A 16631-nucleotide genomic window follows, 5' to 3' on the forward strand; every position below is an offset into this window, starting at 1 on the left:
CCGTGACTCTGGCCCAGGGCATGGTGCTGGGCATCATGCTGGACACACATGTACCCAGAATCACCAACAGACTCAAGTGGGCCAGGAAGGCACCTGAGTCCCTGCGGGAAGTCCCTGCCCCTGCAGGAGGAGTGACTACTGGGAGCCCGGGTGGTAAGCATCTCATTATATATGACTTATAAAACTTATGAAAAAAATGATAGTTTATTGTATGTACCTATAGTCTTACTCTTTCTGTTTGTTTTCTTCTTTCCTCTCTGATGCCATGAGAGTCTTCTACCATTTCATATTTGTATGAGGAATTGTTTAGGCCAATATTTATGGGTAGTCCTGATAGTGACAAATTCTCTTTGTTTTACTTGTCTGATAACTTCATTCCTGAAGGATAATTTCGCTGGATACTATCCAGAATTGCCGTATCATTGTTTTTCTTTCTGCACCATAAAAGTGGTGTGCTCTTCTCCTGATGAAAGCACTCCACAAACTAGGAATCAAAGGGAACTTCCTGATAAAGGGATTAGGAACAAGGAAGAATTCTACTCTCATGGCTCTTACCAAAATAGTACTGGAAATTCTAATCAGTGCAATAATGCAAGGAAATAATAAAGAAACAGAACATACAGATTAAAAGGAAGAAGTAAACCTATATTTATTTACAAATCACATGATGCGGTATACTGAAAATTCATAACACACACACACACACACATTTAAACCTAATAAATGAGTTTAACAAGTTTGCAGGATATAAGGTTTATATATAAAAATCCATTGCATTGCTATATATTAGCAACAAAAAAAAATCTGAAAATAAAACTAAGAACACAATTTCATGTACAATAGCATCAAAAAAATAAATACTTAGAAATCAGTTTAACCAAGGAATTGGAAGACTTGTGCACAACAAACTAAAAATCATTGCTGAAAGAAATTAAACACCTAAACAAATGGAAAGACATCCTGTGGTTGTGGACTGAAAGATTTAATATTGTTAAATGGAACTCTTTCCCAAATTGATATACAGACTCAATGCAATCCTTATCAAAATCTCAACTATGTTATCTTTGTTGAAAAATGGACCAATTGATCTTGACATTCGTATGAAATAAAAGGGACCTATAATACAAAGCAACCTTGAGAAAAAAACAAAGTTGGAGGACTCACTCATTTTAAAACTTCCTTCAAAGTTATAGTCATCAAAAATGTGGACATGAGGAGAGACATACAGATCAATGCAATAGAACTGAGAGTCCAGAAATAGATCCTCCTAATTATTGTCAATAGATTTTCAATGAGGATGCTGATACCATTCAAAGGGGAAAGGATAACCTTTTGAACAAATTGTGCTGGGACAACTGGACATCCACATACGAAAGAATAAAATTGGACTGCTACTTCAAACAACGTCTAAAACTAATTCAAAAATGGATCAAAGGCATAAATGCAAAAACTAAAACTATAAAACTCTAGGAAGAAAGCATAGGTAGAAATCGTCCTGACTTTGGATTAGACAATGGTTTCAACAAAAGGCCAAGAAGCAAAGTAAAAAATGGATAAACTGGGTTTCTTCAAAACTTAAAAATTTTATGCCTTAAAGGACACTATCAAGAAAATGAAAAGAAAACCCACAGAATGGTAGAAAATATTTTCAAATCATGTACCTGACAAGGGACTTGTATCCCGAATATGTAAAGAACACTTACAACTCAAAAATAGAAAGACAAATAATCCAGTTAAAAACTGGCCAATGATTTGAATAGGCATTTCTCCAAGGAGATACACAAATCGCCAATAAACTCTATAAAGATGCTCAACATCATCATTAGTTATTAGAGAAATGCAAATCAATACCACAATGAGATATCACTTCATGCCCACTGTGATAGCCATTAATAATGTTTTAAAAATATGGATAGTAAAAACTACCTCAAAAGATGAAGATATCAGAATCTTCATCTGCCACTCATAGGGATGTAAATGGTACAGCCACTTAGGAAAAACTGTTTGGTGGTTCCTCAAAATGCTAAATGTATTTACCATATGAGCCAGCAATTACACTTTGTACATATCCACAAGAACTGAAAATGCACATTTACAAAAGACTGTACACAAATATTCATAGTAACATTGTTCACAATAGCCAAAATATGAAAACAATCCACATATCCATCAATCAATGAATAGACAAACAAAATGTGGCATTTCCATACAATGGAATTTTATTCAGCCACAATAAGGAATGAAGTGTCAACATGCTAAAACATGGATGAATCTTGAAATATTATAATGAAAGGATCCAGATACAAAAGGTCATATATTATATGATTCCATTGAAATGAAATGTCCACAGTAGGCAAGTCCATAGAGACAAGTAGATTAGTGATTGCCAGGGAGTGGAAGGAGGAGGGACTAGGGAGTGACCCCTGATGGGAATGAGGTTACTTTTAGTGTTGTTGAAATGTTCTAGGATTAAATAGTGGTGATGGCTGCACAACCTTGTGAACATATGAAAAACCACTGAATTGTATACTTTAAAGGGTGAATTTTGTGATATGTAAATCACATCTCAATTTAAAATAAACCAACATTTAAAATAAATAAAACTCCACTTCCTTCTGGCCTATATTATTTCAGATGAGAAAAGCACTGTTACAATTGGTGTTCTTGTCTAGGGTATGTGTTGTTTCTCTTTGACTGATTTTAAGATATTTTTATTTATTTCTATTGCCCAAAGTTTAATAATAATGTGTATTGACATGAATTTCTTTGGTTTATCTTTTTTTTTTTTTTGTTTCTCATTTGCTGGCAACAATGAAATAAAAGACTTGAATAATACTATAAAACACATAGATGCACCTTGAGAAAACACTATAAACCATGTCAATGCATAAATGAAATAATTCTACATATGCCAGCCCCCAAAATAAACCTGAAGTTTAAAAGACTTGTAATCATACACAGTATTTTCTCCACCTCAAGGGAATTAAATAAAAAATGAATAAGGAGAAAAAAATTGGGAAATCCTCAAGTTTGTCTAAATTACCAATAATTTGTCTAATAAACCAACATACGCCTAAGTAATTAATTTGCTCAGCCACTCCAGTCTGCAGGTTTTTGTCTTCCACCAAATGTGGGGGATTTTATCCTTTATTTGTACTCTGCTCTGGACTCTGATAATACAAATGTTGAGTCATTTGTGATTGCTCTATAGTTCCCTGAGAGTGTGGGATTTTTGTTGCTTTTCAAATCTATATTCTTTTTGCTGTTCAGACTAGGTGAATTCTATTCATCTGTATTCAAGTTCACTGTATCCTCTGTCATCTCCACTTTACCATTGAGCCTATCCAGTAAGGTATTTTTTAAAGTTTATTCTATTTTTAATTTCTGTAATTTCCATTTGGTCCTTTTTATATCTTCTATTTCTTTGCTGCAATTCTCTTTTTCATTTGTTTCAAGGGAAGTCATAATTAATTGTTGATGCATTTTAATGATGGTTTCCTTAAAATCCTTACCAGATAATTCCTGTATCTGATTCATCTTGGTTATTTGATTATTTTTTCTCATTGTGATGGTTAACTTTATGTGTCAACTTGACCAGACCTGATTTCCTCAGTTATGTGGTCAAACATTGTGATGTTCTTGTGAGGTGTTTTTGGATGATATTTACATTTAAATTGGTGAACTTTGAGTAAAGCAACTTCTCTCCATAATGTGGGTTGGCCTCATCCAAGTAGCTGAAGGTCTTAATAGAACTAAAGAGGGAATCCATCAGCAGAAGGCCTTTGGTCAGCCTTCCAGCAGGTTTTGGAAATGAATATATATACTATTTTTGTTTATCATTCACCATTTGATGGATATTTAAGAGGTTCAAGGTTCTTTTTTCCAATTTCTCATGTGACTCATCTTTTGACCCTTTAATTACTTAGGCGTATGTTGGTTTATTAGACAAATTATTGGTAATTTAGACAAACTTGAGGATTTCCCAATTTTTTTCTCCTTATTCATTTTTTATTTAATTCCCTTGAGGTGGAGAAAATACTGTGTATGATTACAAGTCTTTTAAACTTCAGGTTTATTTTGGGGGCTGGCATATGTAGAATTATTTCATTTATGCATTGACATGGTTTATAGTGTTTTCTCAAGGTGCATCTATGTGTTTTATAGTATTATTCAAGTCTTTTATTTCATTGTTGCCAGTTGTTCTATTCTTTTTTGTTATTGTGGTATTGAAGTCTCCACCATATTCTCCATCTAATTCTCCCTTCAGTTCTGTCAGTTTTTGCTTCATGTATTTTGGCTTTGTGTTGTTAGGCACATATATGTTTATTATATTTTACTGATGGATTAACCCTGATATTATAATATACTTTCTTTGTATCTAGTAACAATTTTTGCCTTAAAGCTCTCTTTTACTTGCTTCTTGCATAGTGTGTCTTTTTCAATTCTTTATTTGTATCTTTGAATATGAAATGTATTTCTTTTAGACAGCATATTGATGGATCATTTTTTAATCCAGTCTTCCAATCTTTGTCTTTCACTTCCAGTTGGGGTACTTACTCTGCATATATAAAACAATTCCTAATGAGGTGGTATTTATACTTGCTATTTTTCTATTTCTCTTATATATCATATATTTTTGTTAGTTCCTCTATCCATTGATTTCTGGCCTTCTTTTGTATTAGATACACACTTCTAGTGTATCTTTTTAATTCTTTGTTATTTCTTTTACTGGGCTTTTTCTAGTTGTTTTCTTAGTCATTGACCAGGGATTACAAATACCCTTTTAACAGTGTACTAAACCTCTGCTCAACTATTACATCACTCCTTACCTCTTCCTGGGAATTATTATTTTTACAAAAATTATGTCTTTATATGTTATAAGTCCATTGGCACAGTTTTGCAGATATTTTAATGCAGTCTTTTAAAATAGATAAATAAGAAAAGATTTACAAAGAAAAAGATGTTTATATCATCTTTCATAAACATAGTTACTTTCATTGGTATTCTTTTTCCTTTGTGTGGATTTGAATTGCTATCTAATGTCCTTTTGTTTTAGACTGAAAAACTCTGGTTAATATTTCTTTTGGGCATGTCTGCTATCAACTAATTCTGTCACTTTTATCTAGAAATGTCCTAATTTCTCTTTTACTCTTGAAGGACAGTTTAGCTAGATAAAAAAATTCTTAGTTGATAGTTTTTTTTCCCCAACACTCATCCCATTGTTTTCTGACCCCTGGTTTCTGATGAGATGTTCGCTGTTAATACTATTGGGTATCTCTTGTACTTGTAAAGCTGCTTCTCTCTTACAGCTTTCAAGATTTTCTCTGTCTTTGAATTTCATCAATTTGACATGATATTTCTACATGTGGCTCTTTTGGAGTTTATTCTAATTGGTGTGCAGACTAATGATTTTCAACAAATTTGGGAAATTTTCACGTTATTTTATTAAATATTTTTTTCTGTTTCTTTCTGTTCTCTTTTCCTTCTGGGACTCCCATTACACCCATGTTGTATGTTTTCTGATGTCTCACAAATTTCTAAGGGTCTATTCATTTTTATTTATTTTTTTCTTTCTGCTTAAGCTGGATAATCACTATTGACTTTTAAGTTTATTGTTTCTTTTTCCAACTCAAAAATTTTTGAATTTCTTTAGTGCCTTTATCATTTCATATGCAAATTCCTATTTAGATCTTTTTTATATACATAATTTCTCTCTTTATTGATGTTATCTACTTGGTGAGACATCATTGCCATACTTTCTTTTAGTACCTTTAGATATGCTTTCCTTTAGTTATTTGAACTTATGAATCTTAAGTTATTTTACCTTGAATCTTTACCTTGAATCTTAAGTTATTTATAATAACTGACTTTAAGTACAAAATCTGTGCCCCCTCAAGGACAGATTTCTGTTGCCAGCTTCTTCTTTTTTTTTTTTTTCTCCTGTCTATGGCATACTTTTTGTTTCTTTGAATATCTTGTAGTTTTTTGTTGTAAACAGACTGGTGACATCTCCTTTCCCCAGTCTTTCTTGTACAGGTATTTTAGACCCCCAGGAATATGTTAGAGCTTTTCAAAGTTTCCTGTGGTAGTCCGGTTCTCCATGATTTCTTTTAAAATTCCAGTCAGGCTCCAGTTTTCCTTAAATGAAATCACAGCCTTAGGCAGCTGACATGTTGCCAGCAGTTTGTTATTGGTTCAGTAATGTCCTGTAAGTAGGCTTCCTTCTCTCCTTCCCCATATCCCACCCCCAGCTGGACATAAATAAGCTCTGAGTCAAATTAAGTAGCCACCACATTCTGTGAATAGGGATTTACTAGGGAGCTGAAAGTTCTGACAAAATATTAACTCTCCTCTGGGGACTGCTCCTTCACTCCCCCTGAAGACTTTTCCTTCCCACTCCACCTGTTAGCAGTAGGTGGGCTTCTTGTCCTGTTCTAGGATGACTTTTCATCTCACTAGACCTCTGAATACATTCATGTATTCATGGATCATGTACACTCTGATGACTTTGAAATATACATGTCCCTCCCAGCACTCTAAGGACTTAAGCTATCAACTGGAAAGCTTCTCTTGAATATTTTCCTAGCAGCAACAACAAAAATGATGTTTCAAGAACTAAACTCACTGACTTTCCAAGTGACTTGTCCTCCCGTTTCTCATACCACTGACAGAGGCAAACCAAACAAAGTCCTTCCACATCACTGTTACTCCACATCTACATTGTTGGGGTTTCACCCTATAATTAGCCCACTCAGAGTCTTTCCACTCTGAATTCTAGTTGCCCTTTGCAGATCTACCTTCCACCCGAGTATGTAATCTCCAGGAAAGAATCAGGCCTCATTTGTCCTTATCCTCCTGGCTATGGCACTTGGTAGGTACTCAAAAATACGTGCTGAATAAGTGAACATTTGCAGCAGCAACTGGAATTCTAATGATACTCAGGTCAAATTATAAGTTTGGATTATCCAGGGGGAAAAAATGGATGATAGTTAATAAAGGCAATGAGTGATAACTGAAAATACTTCTGACATTAATCAGATGTGCACTTTTGAGGCATTTCACAAAGCACTTGTGAAGGAACGAGATATGAGAATACAATGAAAAACTTTGCAATCTTTCTCAACTCTGCAGAGTAACTTTGTGGTTCAGCTGTAATTGGAGAAAAGATGTACCTAGACAGCTCAAGACCACTGTCTTTTTGGTCTCCAAATCCTTGTACTTAAAACCACAGACTTTCAACTTCAGTTTTCTTGGGAGCAGAGATGTGTTTCTTCTAGTTACTGGCAGGTCAGAGTATTTCTTTGCAAGATTTGAGCAAGCTCTGCCTCAACAATATCCAGAAAAACAGATAACCTTAACCACTAGGAACTTTAAATTTGCATTTGAAATGAAGTCATTGGAAAATAAAAGATTCAAAATGCAAACACCTTTAGAAGCATCTTTATCAACAATCTGGAAACTGCAGACAGACTTTTCTCCAGCTTGCATCCAAGGTTTGCTTTCTACTGAGGCCTGAGAGTATTTACTCACCTGTTTATTTACTCACTTTACTGAGGTGGACAGTGTCCTACTAAAATTCACATCCAGCTTAAGAAATAGAACATCACCCTTACCATAGAAACGTGTCCCCCATGTGCCCCTCCTCTATAACCAGAAAGCCAAATTTAAAGGCAGAAATATCAACAGAAGTGTTGGCTGTGGGCAGGGTCTCTCCTGCCTGTCACCCCTAAAGTATCACAAGACCAGCTATTCTCTGTTCTTCATCACCTGGAGATCAGGCAGGTGACCTGGACTCGGCCAACCTGTTGCTCACATCTAGTACCTTGAATCTTAAGAGAATGAGACAAACACTCAGAGACACTTGAGAAAATCTTCAGGACAACCAAGTCCCAGGGACATCCTCCAAAAAGTCTGGTCCAATGGCTGTTGTTGGCTATTTTCCACTATTGAGCCTCCCTGTTCCAGTCAGTTCTCCAGGTTGTGTCTGCTAGGCTTCCCATGAGTGTCCCCATAAACATCCAGTGAATTCTGCTCTTAAGTTAGCCAGAATCAGCATCTGTTGCTTACAACTAAGCTTCTGCTCCTGGGCTCTCCCTGGCAGTTGAAAGTCCCCTGCAACATGGCCACTCATGTCTGATGCAACTCTGAGCTCCATTTCCCGGCCCCACCCTAACCAAGCTCAGAATCAGTACCAGGAAATAGCATGGACTCAGTGAGGTCTCAGTGTTAAAAGGAAAAAGATTTTGGGACTTGGACCCAGGGGATTTGGGAGGAAATGTCCCAGCTCCAGGAACTCTGCCTGTCATGAGAGACGCCATTGTGTCTATTGATTTGGATTCTCTGGCCTAGAACAAGGAGCACGAGTCACTTGTCTTTCTCTTTGGTAATACTGAACAGCTGCTCCAAAGTGAACACCAGATGAAGGGCTTATAACCCCTCCTCTAAATTAATGCAATAAAGCTGACTTTCCCTTTCATAAAGCGTAGTCAGGAAACATGCAAAGGATCATGGTTTCTCCCTATTCTGGCATCCTAGAGGCAGCAAAGCATGTTTACTGTGCAGCCTCAACCCCACCCATGCAGCTGCCCCTGCACTGCCTCTAGAGCTGTGAGGTCAGGAGCTGTGAGGCAGGAAGACTTCTGCTCTCTGCAGGCAGGCCAGTCGTGCCCTGCTGATTAACCCTTCTAGTGAGCATTCTCTGAGGGCTGAGGCTGGGCTGGGGATCTGCAGTCTAATGAATGCAACAGTCACAACAACACTTGCCCAGCAGGCAGACAAGGCTTCTGCCAATGCTTGCACCAAGCACAAGAGGTCAAGGGGGATACAATGGGGTGCGAGAGGGGGTAAGAGAAGATCTACTGAGAAGACGTCCATGGAACTGGGTCTTAATGTTGGATCAGGGGTGCCAATGGAAAATGCAAGGTGGCCATTTCAGACTGAAGCACAATACGAGTAAAGCAGGACACCCCGGCCACGCAAGGGGTTGGGGTGGGAGAACAAGACTGTGCAGTGTCTGTAATTGCAGCCAGCCTTCTCAGGGTGGGCCAGAAGTGAGCTCCCTTCCTGGTGGGAGCTGGGACACCATGGCTGAGTCTCCACTCTGAAACACTGGAGAGGAAGGACCTCCTGCCTGGGAGCCATCACTTTAGCTGGTTCCTGATGAGTTCCCACAAGCCTGGACACAGGCCCTTTCCTCCCTTACAGGACTGGGCCAGAACAAGTGCAATGCCTTGCAAAGAAACTGGCCAGGCATCATGGCCCTTATCCTAGCCAAAGAACTCTCTCCATCATTCATCTAACATTTATTTCACATTGGGGTTCTGTGCCAAGGGTAGGTGGTCCAAAAGCAACTGATACAAATTCTTCATAGGAATATGATTAAATACTATGCAACCACTAAAAGTGATGTGCAAAGAGCATTTAATGATTTAAAGAAGGAACGTATTCTACAGGAAAAAGGCAAGTTACAAATATATTATACACAGAATAATACTATTTTCTATAAGAGAAAATTTTCTGCATATAAAGAATACAGGGTCTGGAGGATATGTAGATATTATTGATACACACACATAAACATATGTATACATGCCTGTGGGCATTTTCTCTAAGTGGTGGGATTACAGATGATTTATAATTTCTTCTTTATTTCTGTTTTCCAGGCTTTTTACAACACACATATAGATTTTGAATCTGGACAAAAATAAAAGAAACAGTTTAATTGCAACAAAAAGCACAGCCTTTGTGCCCCCAGAGGTATTCACGGGCAGCGCAGGAATCAGTCACACCCATGGAGAAGTGGGCTGATTGTTGATGTTCGGAGCTCTGGGTCCTATTTAAGTCCTTCACTTAGCAGGCAGTCTTCGTGTTCAGTTTTCATACCCAGTGACTGGCCTACCTTGCGGGCTGTGGTTCTTCAGGGTTCTGGCTGTCTCGTGTTGGTCTGCCTGTTTATCTGGTGCTCCTGGGGCTCCCACAGGGCCCTGCTGGGCTGCCTCAGGAGGTGGGAGGTGTGTCTCCAAGTGGGGCTCTGCTGAGCCCTGGCAGGTGAGGGAGTTCAGGTCCAAGAGGCTCCTGTGTACAGGTGCTCACTGGGACAAGATCCCCTTAACAGTGGTTCCCAGCTGCCCTGATATCTTCAGTGGGAGAACAGGGTCTTAGTTCCTTGGGGACAGAGGCTATTCGTGGAAGGGAGTGTCCCTCTCATCCAATCCCCAGGTCCAGGGTCCCCTCAGTGAGGAGCTGCCTCAGGTGCCACCCATGGCTATTGTGAGCAGTGGGTTCCCAACTGATTCCCCAGTGTGTAGTGTCATCATAGGAACTCTTGCTCAATATACAGAAGAAAGAGCCCACCTGGGTGCCTTCTGTTGCTGGGTGGGGTTGAGAAACACCAGATCTTGGGTTCCTTATCCCATTGGGTGGGGGAACTTAAGACACCCTGCCACTTGCTCCAGTCCTGGGGTCTCAAACCCTTCTTCACACCACCTTCCAGAATTGCATTCTGGCTGCTTGTTGTATTCTTCCCAGGTCTGGAATAGTGCTTAGCAGAGGGCAGGGCTGGATTGTTACCATCCTGTTCAAACACAAGCTCCCTCCACAGTCCTCATCTCCTCCTTTCCCTCCACCTGCTCCTTCGAGTTCTCTGTTGAAAAGTGACTCACTTACTGTAAAAGTCACCCATCTGAGATGTACATACAGTAGTGCTTTTTAACATAGACACCGTACACCATTATTTAATTCCAGAACAGTTTGATCCCCCAGAAGGAAACTTCGTATCCAGTAGCAGTCATCCAGCCCTCATTCTCTTCTCCCCTCAGTCCTTGGCAACTACTAATCTGCCTTTCATTTATAGATACTTATCTTTTCTGGACATTTCATGTAAATGGAATTGTATCATGAGTGGTGCTTCATGACTGGCATTTTTTACTTTGCATAAGATCTTCAAGGTCTGCCCACATTGTAGCATTTACCTCACTTTTTTTATTTGCAAATAATATTGCAGTAAATAGACATACCATACTCTGGTTATCCACTTATCTCTCAAATATTGAAGTTGTTTCTGCTTTTTGGTCATTATGAATAACATTGCTATGGATGTTCATGTACAAGTTTTCGTGCAGAGGCACATTTTCATTTCTCTTGGGTGTGTGCCTGGGTGGACCTTGCAGAGCATCGTACTGAGGGAAAGAGGCCAGCCACAAAGAACCATATATTACATAATCCCATTTTCATAAAATGTCCATACTAGGACAATCCACAGAGACAGAAAATACATCAGTGGGCACCTAATGACAGTCAGGTTTGGGGAAGTTTTGGGGGGGTACTTCTAATATACATGGGGCTTTGGGGGAGTGTTTAAAATATTCTAAAGTTGACTGTGGTGATGGTTGCACACATTTCTGAACATACTAAAAGCCACTGAACTGTACACTTTAAAAAGGTGAATTGTATGGTCTGTGAATTCTATCTCAGTAAGGCTATTACTTAAAAAGAAAGATTAGGAGAAGGGGAAGGAGGAAAAAAGAGAGTCAGCATAAGGGAATAGGGCTGGGCCCCTTGCTCCTGTGTCTCCAGGGCGAGTTGTCAGTGTCCCTGAGAGCCACATAGCTCTCTGGCCTCAATGCCTCTTCTGAGACCAGGGGCACTAAATCATGGGCCAGCCCGGAATGTCTCTGTAAACCGGAGGCCCATGGCCTCAGGTATGCCTCGCCCTTCCACAAAGATTAGCTGTGCTTGCAGCTTTATTGATCCTCCGATACCTTCTGGGTCTTGAGTTGCTTGGAATTTTCCTCCTTGCCTTGTAAGTCTCCCTGTGCAAGCCGGCCAGCCCCAGTTCCCAGCCCAGGATTCCCAGTGACCCGAATCTTCCTGCTGTAAATGTCAGAGATGATAAATGGGGACCGAATGTCCTGTAGGAAATGGTGGAAACCCTATCTCTGAAACAGAGAGAACAAGACGGCACAGTGTTCTGGGGAATTCTCCAGAGCTGCTCTACCGCCCGCGCCCTGGGGTGGGGAGAGGAGGATGGGAAGAACAGAGATTCGGTTTGCGGTCTCCTTTCTAAAACCCTTTGTCCTGGTGGCTTGTGTTGCCACATGATAAACAGAACATTCGAAATTAGAGGTCGGGATACAAACAAAGTAAGTAAGAGGTGTACACTTGCTTCATGGAGGGAAGGTTTTCAGCGCTGAGTAAAAGCCCACACAGAGCTGTGGGGCAGAGCAGGGTGTCAAGGCCCCAGGGCAGCATGAAGTCACGGCTGTGGGCTTAGGAGCCTGCTCCGGAATGGTAACCTCTTTGGGTTGAGGGTATTAGCAATGTGCCCTCTTTTTATTCATTAATTTAAATAAAGCAATTGAAGATTTTAAATATATGTGTGGTGATAGTTCTCAGTTCAAACAGAAATGGTTTGGAAACCCCTGGCCCTTCGAATCAGGAGTCTGTCCCTGCTCGTCAATTATATGAGGCTGAGGGGAGAGGCGAAGGAGAAAATGTCTTGGGAAACATTCTGGAAACTGCAAAGCATCAGGCAAACGCCAACATCCTACCTTCCTTCCGGGCGAATTTTTAAGCAGGGACCCAACTAAGCATGCAGCAGGGGGGCCAAGAGAACTTGCTGGCCCTCCGTCCTCCAGAGAGAAGCAGAGCAGCCCCCGTCCAGCAGCCCTGACATCATACGTGTCCCACATTCAAACCACGGCTTTCCTAGGGAGAACTTGGCAACTTTCAAAATCCCCACATGCCTACTCTCTCACTTGGTGATTTAACAGAATGGTGAGGCTGGAAGGACAGACATGAGTATCTCCAGGTACAGAAGGAGAAACCGAGGCTCAGAGGGGTTCGGGTCTTATGGGTCTCATCCCATTTGGTCTGGTGTCATAGGGAAGGTGACAGTTGGTGACTTGTCAGAGAAGCTCAGCCTCCTTCAGCCCATTGCTGGAGATGGCCCAAACACATATGCAAAGGTCCTCAGTACCTTTGCGCTCAATAACTGTACATGTCTGGGTGCACTCCTGAGCCAGCACCCAGTGGTCCAGAAGGCCCACTGAGGGCACTTCGGCACCTCCCCACCAGGCCTCGAGAGTTGGTGACCATGGAGCAGCCATGCCCCGTGCTGTAGGGCTGGCAGTGCACGTAAGTAGGCCATCAGCTGGGCAGAGAAAAGTACACATGGCTACAGGTGCACCATGCCAGGAGGCCATAACATTATTCAGAAATGTGTGCCTCTCTTAATAGAAACATGGATGCAAAGAAATGTTTCTGCTACAAGGGAAGAAACAATGCGAGTGTGATAAGAAACAAGCAGTGACCCTCTGTGGCCGGGGATGTGGCAGGGAGCTGTGGAGCTTAGGGTACTGAAATGGGAGCTGCATCGCACCTCCACATCGCTGTCCTAATGCTGCAAAGTGGGCCCATTTCCATAAGATGCTCTGAGTTTTCAAGGGAATGTGGAAGTGTGTACTTTTGTATACCACCTCCCACTTTCATATATAGTGCAAATCTTGTTTACTCCAAAAACCCCATGAAGACCAACCATGCAAAATGCATTGGTGGCCAGATTTGACTTGCAAATTTGAATGTCTGCCTGCCTTAGGTTTTTATTACACTGACTATAAATGTCTCTCTCTCAGAAGATCACACTCAGTTCTCAGATGGTAACTGACTTGTCTTCTGTAAACATGTTCCAAAGACCCAAAGAGACATTTCCAAATACCATCTTCCCTGAGACCATTTGGATTCCCCTACTCGCTCTTAATATGAAGCCCAGCCATATAATTATATGCCAGTTGGTTTTATTCTCGCAAAATAAAAATGGGCTAGTCAACCAAAATGTTCTGTATTTTTGGTTGCATGATAGGAAGGAAAGAAAACTCATTCTAAAAGACTAAAGAATGATTTAACAGAATTTGTTCCAAAGCTTTGTCCTGTTAGTTGAAACTGTAGCTTTCTTAGCAAACATTAATACTAGTTAATGGAAAGTTCAGACTTGGCCCCTGAGAGCCCCAAGTTCAAGGGTTTATACCTTAATATAAACAGGCTGTGAACTTTTGACTAAAACAAGTAAAGTAGTGGCAAACAAACCATGATGCAATGAAAACTAATCAGAGAAGAATAATTTTCTGAAGTTTTCGAAGAAGCCCTGCTAATCCTGGAGGCTGTGATCCCACCTTCCAGCCAGGCAGCCTCTGTCTGCTGGGCAGTTGTAGGCCCAGGCTTGGTGAGTTCCGTGGTCTCCTGTGCCCACCCCACCCCGTGGCTGGCACACTGGCTTCTCTGCCTGTCTCCTCCTCCCTTCCAACTATTCTTCTCCTGGTTCTACTTTTCTCCCCTGACCCATTAGCCCCTTTCCTCCTTGTTCTCATCATCACAGAATTGTTTTTTTTAATTTGAGGAAATTAGAACAAGTGGCAAAAATGAAGTTGAACAAATGTATCGCGTCCTGACTTCAGTTATAAATCAAAGATCCTGCCCTGCCTCTGCTCAGGGCTGCAGCAGCTCCCTCTTTCTCTGATGACAGCTGCAGTTGTTCAAATGTCCTGTGAATGTCGCTGTGATCTGCTCCCACCTTCCGCCATGCCCATCACTCACCAGAGGTCTCAAGTCCTGCCCTCCCCCTGCCTCATGCCCCAGCCACCCACCACAGTGCCTTTGACTTGCTGCCCCACTTCCTGGATGCCTTGTTCCCTTCCTTTCACACAGATCTTAACTCAAATGTCACTTCGTTGTGGTTTTGATTTGCAATTCCCTGATGATTAGTGATGTCGAGCATCTTTTTGTGTGCCTGTTTGCCATCTGTATATCTTCTTTGGAAGAACGTCTGTTCAGGTCTCTTGCCAATTTTTTAATTGGATTATTTGTTGTTGTTTTTTTGTTACTGAGTTTTCATAGAAACTGAGACTAAAGTGGTGGATGTCAGGAGCTGGGGTGAATGGAAAATGGGGAGACATAGAAAAAGCAGACAAACTTTGTCACAAGAAATTCTGAGAACCAAATGCACTGCACAGCCCAGGCGCTGTGATTAGTAATACAGTATTCTCTACTTGAAAGTTGCTGAGGGTAAATTTTAAGCATTCTTCCCCCAAAAAACAAAAAAAACAAAAGAGTGAACCATGTGAGATGATGGATGTGCTACTTAACTTGATCTTGGTGATCTTTCCACAATGGATATGTGTATCAAATCATTACAAAGTACACATTCAATACACACAAGCATATTTGCCAATTATTCCTCAATAATGTGGGGGGGAAAATGTTCCCTTGCTGAGGCTATCCCTGGTCTCAGTATTTAGAACTTCAGTTCAATGCCCCCACCTCCACACCCTGTCCTCTCTGCCCTCTGGTTCTCTGCCCTTGTCACTCACTATCTGACATGCCATCTGTTCCATATAAACCTTGTTTCTTAATCGCTTGCCTCCCAGACAATAACCCCCCTGAAAGCAAAGGAGGCTCCTGTTCTCTTTGCTTGGTACATGGTCTGTTCTCAACAAATGTTGACATTTGTATTCCTTTTTTCAAAACAAACACTAAGTAAACAAACAAACAAATAAACGTGTTCCTGGCAAGGTAACATGGAAGAAGCCAGCCTCAGAGAGAGCTCTGCTAGCCCGTCGTCTCAGAGCGTCAGTCCCCTCTGTCAAATGCACACATGCTGCCTACCTGTCTTGCCTCACAGGACATTGTGAGGTAATTGAAAGAACAGTCTGGAGTGCTCTTTGGTGGGTTTCTCGACCTTGGCCCTCTCAACACCCAGGGCTGGCTCCTTCTGGGTTGTGGGAGGTTAGCCTGGGTGCTGCAGGGCTTTGAACAGCATCCCAGACTCAGTGCACTGGGTGCCAGGAGCAATCCCCCTACACCCTGCTCCTTCCTCCCTCTGGAGGGCAGTAATATGTTTTCGAGACTTTACATCTCAATTTCAGAGCCTCAAATGAAACCCCAAAGTACTGGAGAGTCCATGCAAAGTTCCAAAGGAGAATCTGGCAGTAAGTTGTTGAGCAGGAGATGCTTCCATTCTTTACCAGTCTTTAGTGAAGTCTTTGTCCTTTAGGAAATACTCCAGGCGTCCGGCCGAAGCAGTTACAAACTTAGGCCAGTGGCTGGTAGAAAGGAAATTTAAGTGGCAGCTTTGGGAGGCCTGATTTCTGGGGCACCCTGGGGGAGGATTCTAGATTTCACACACTGCATTCATGTGTGCAAAGAAAATGTTGCTTATTTACATTTTTCTACAACTGCTTAATCTTCTACAGGAATCCCCACCCACTGGCAAGGGAGGAGGGAGCAAACGAAGGCAACTGTGGCTTTCCAGTACACAGCATCTCGACTTGTCTCTGGTTGAGGTTGAAATAGTCTGCTTCAATAAATGGTCGATTCCAAGTGCAGCTCTCCACTGACTCTTTCTCCAGATGGTGATGTGGGTGTGAGCCTGGGACAAGGGAAACAAGGGAAGCTGCAGCCCATCCATGGTCAGGGCACAGCCTGCACTGCTGGCTGTTCGCCACCACATATTCTGCTCTGTGAGGTCTGCTCTGGCCCATGCTGAGTACCTGGAGACACCTGTCTCAGCAGGGAGAGCACCCTCCACTTCTGCCACGAGCCCACCCGGGCCTCTGGTCTCCATGGCCCTTAGTGCCTGC

The 16631-nt window shown here is 41.4% G+C and overlaps 1 long non-coding RNA gene across 1 annotated transcript; it reads left to right on the plus strand.

Moving 5' to 3' along the window:
• Nucleotides 1-5720: 5720 nt before the first annotated feature.
• Nucleotides 5721-16371, plus strand: LOC140850440 (uncharacterized). Its single transcript, XR_012133281.1, has 2 exons — nt 5721-15980; nt 16245-16371. It is a non-coding gene; the product is annotated as an uncharacterized lncRNA (long non-coding RNA).
• The last annotated feature ends 260 nt before the right edge of the window (nt 16372-16631 follow it).

This window comes from Manis javanica, chromosome 7 (genome assembly GCF_040802235.1).
Source record: "Manis javanica isolate MJ-LG chromosome 7, MJ_LKY, whole genome shotgun sequence".
NCBI classification, from domain to species: Eukaryota; Metazoa; Chordata; class Mammalia; order Pholidota; family Manidae; genus Manis; species Manis javanica.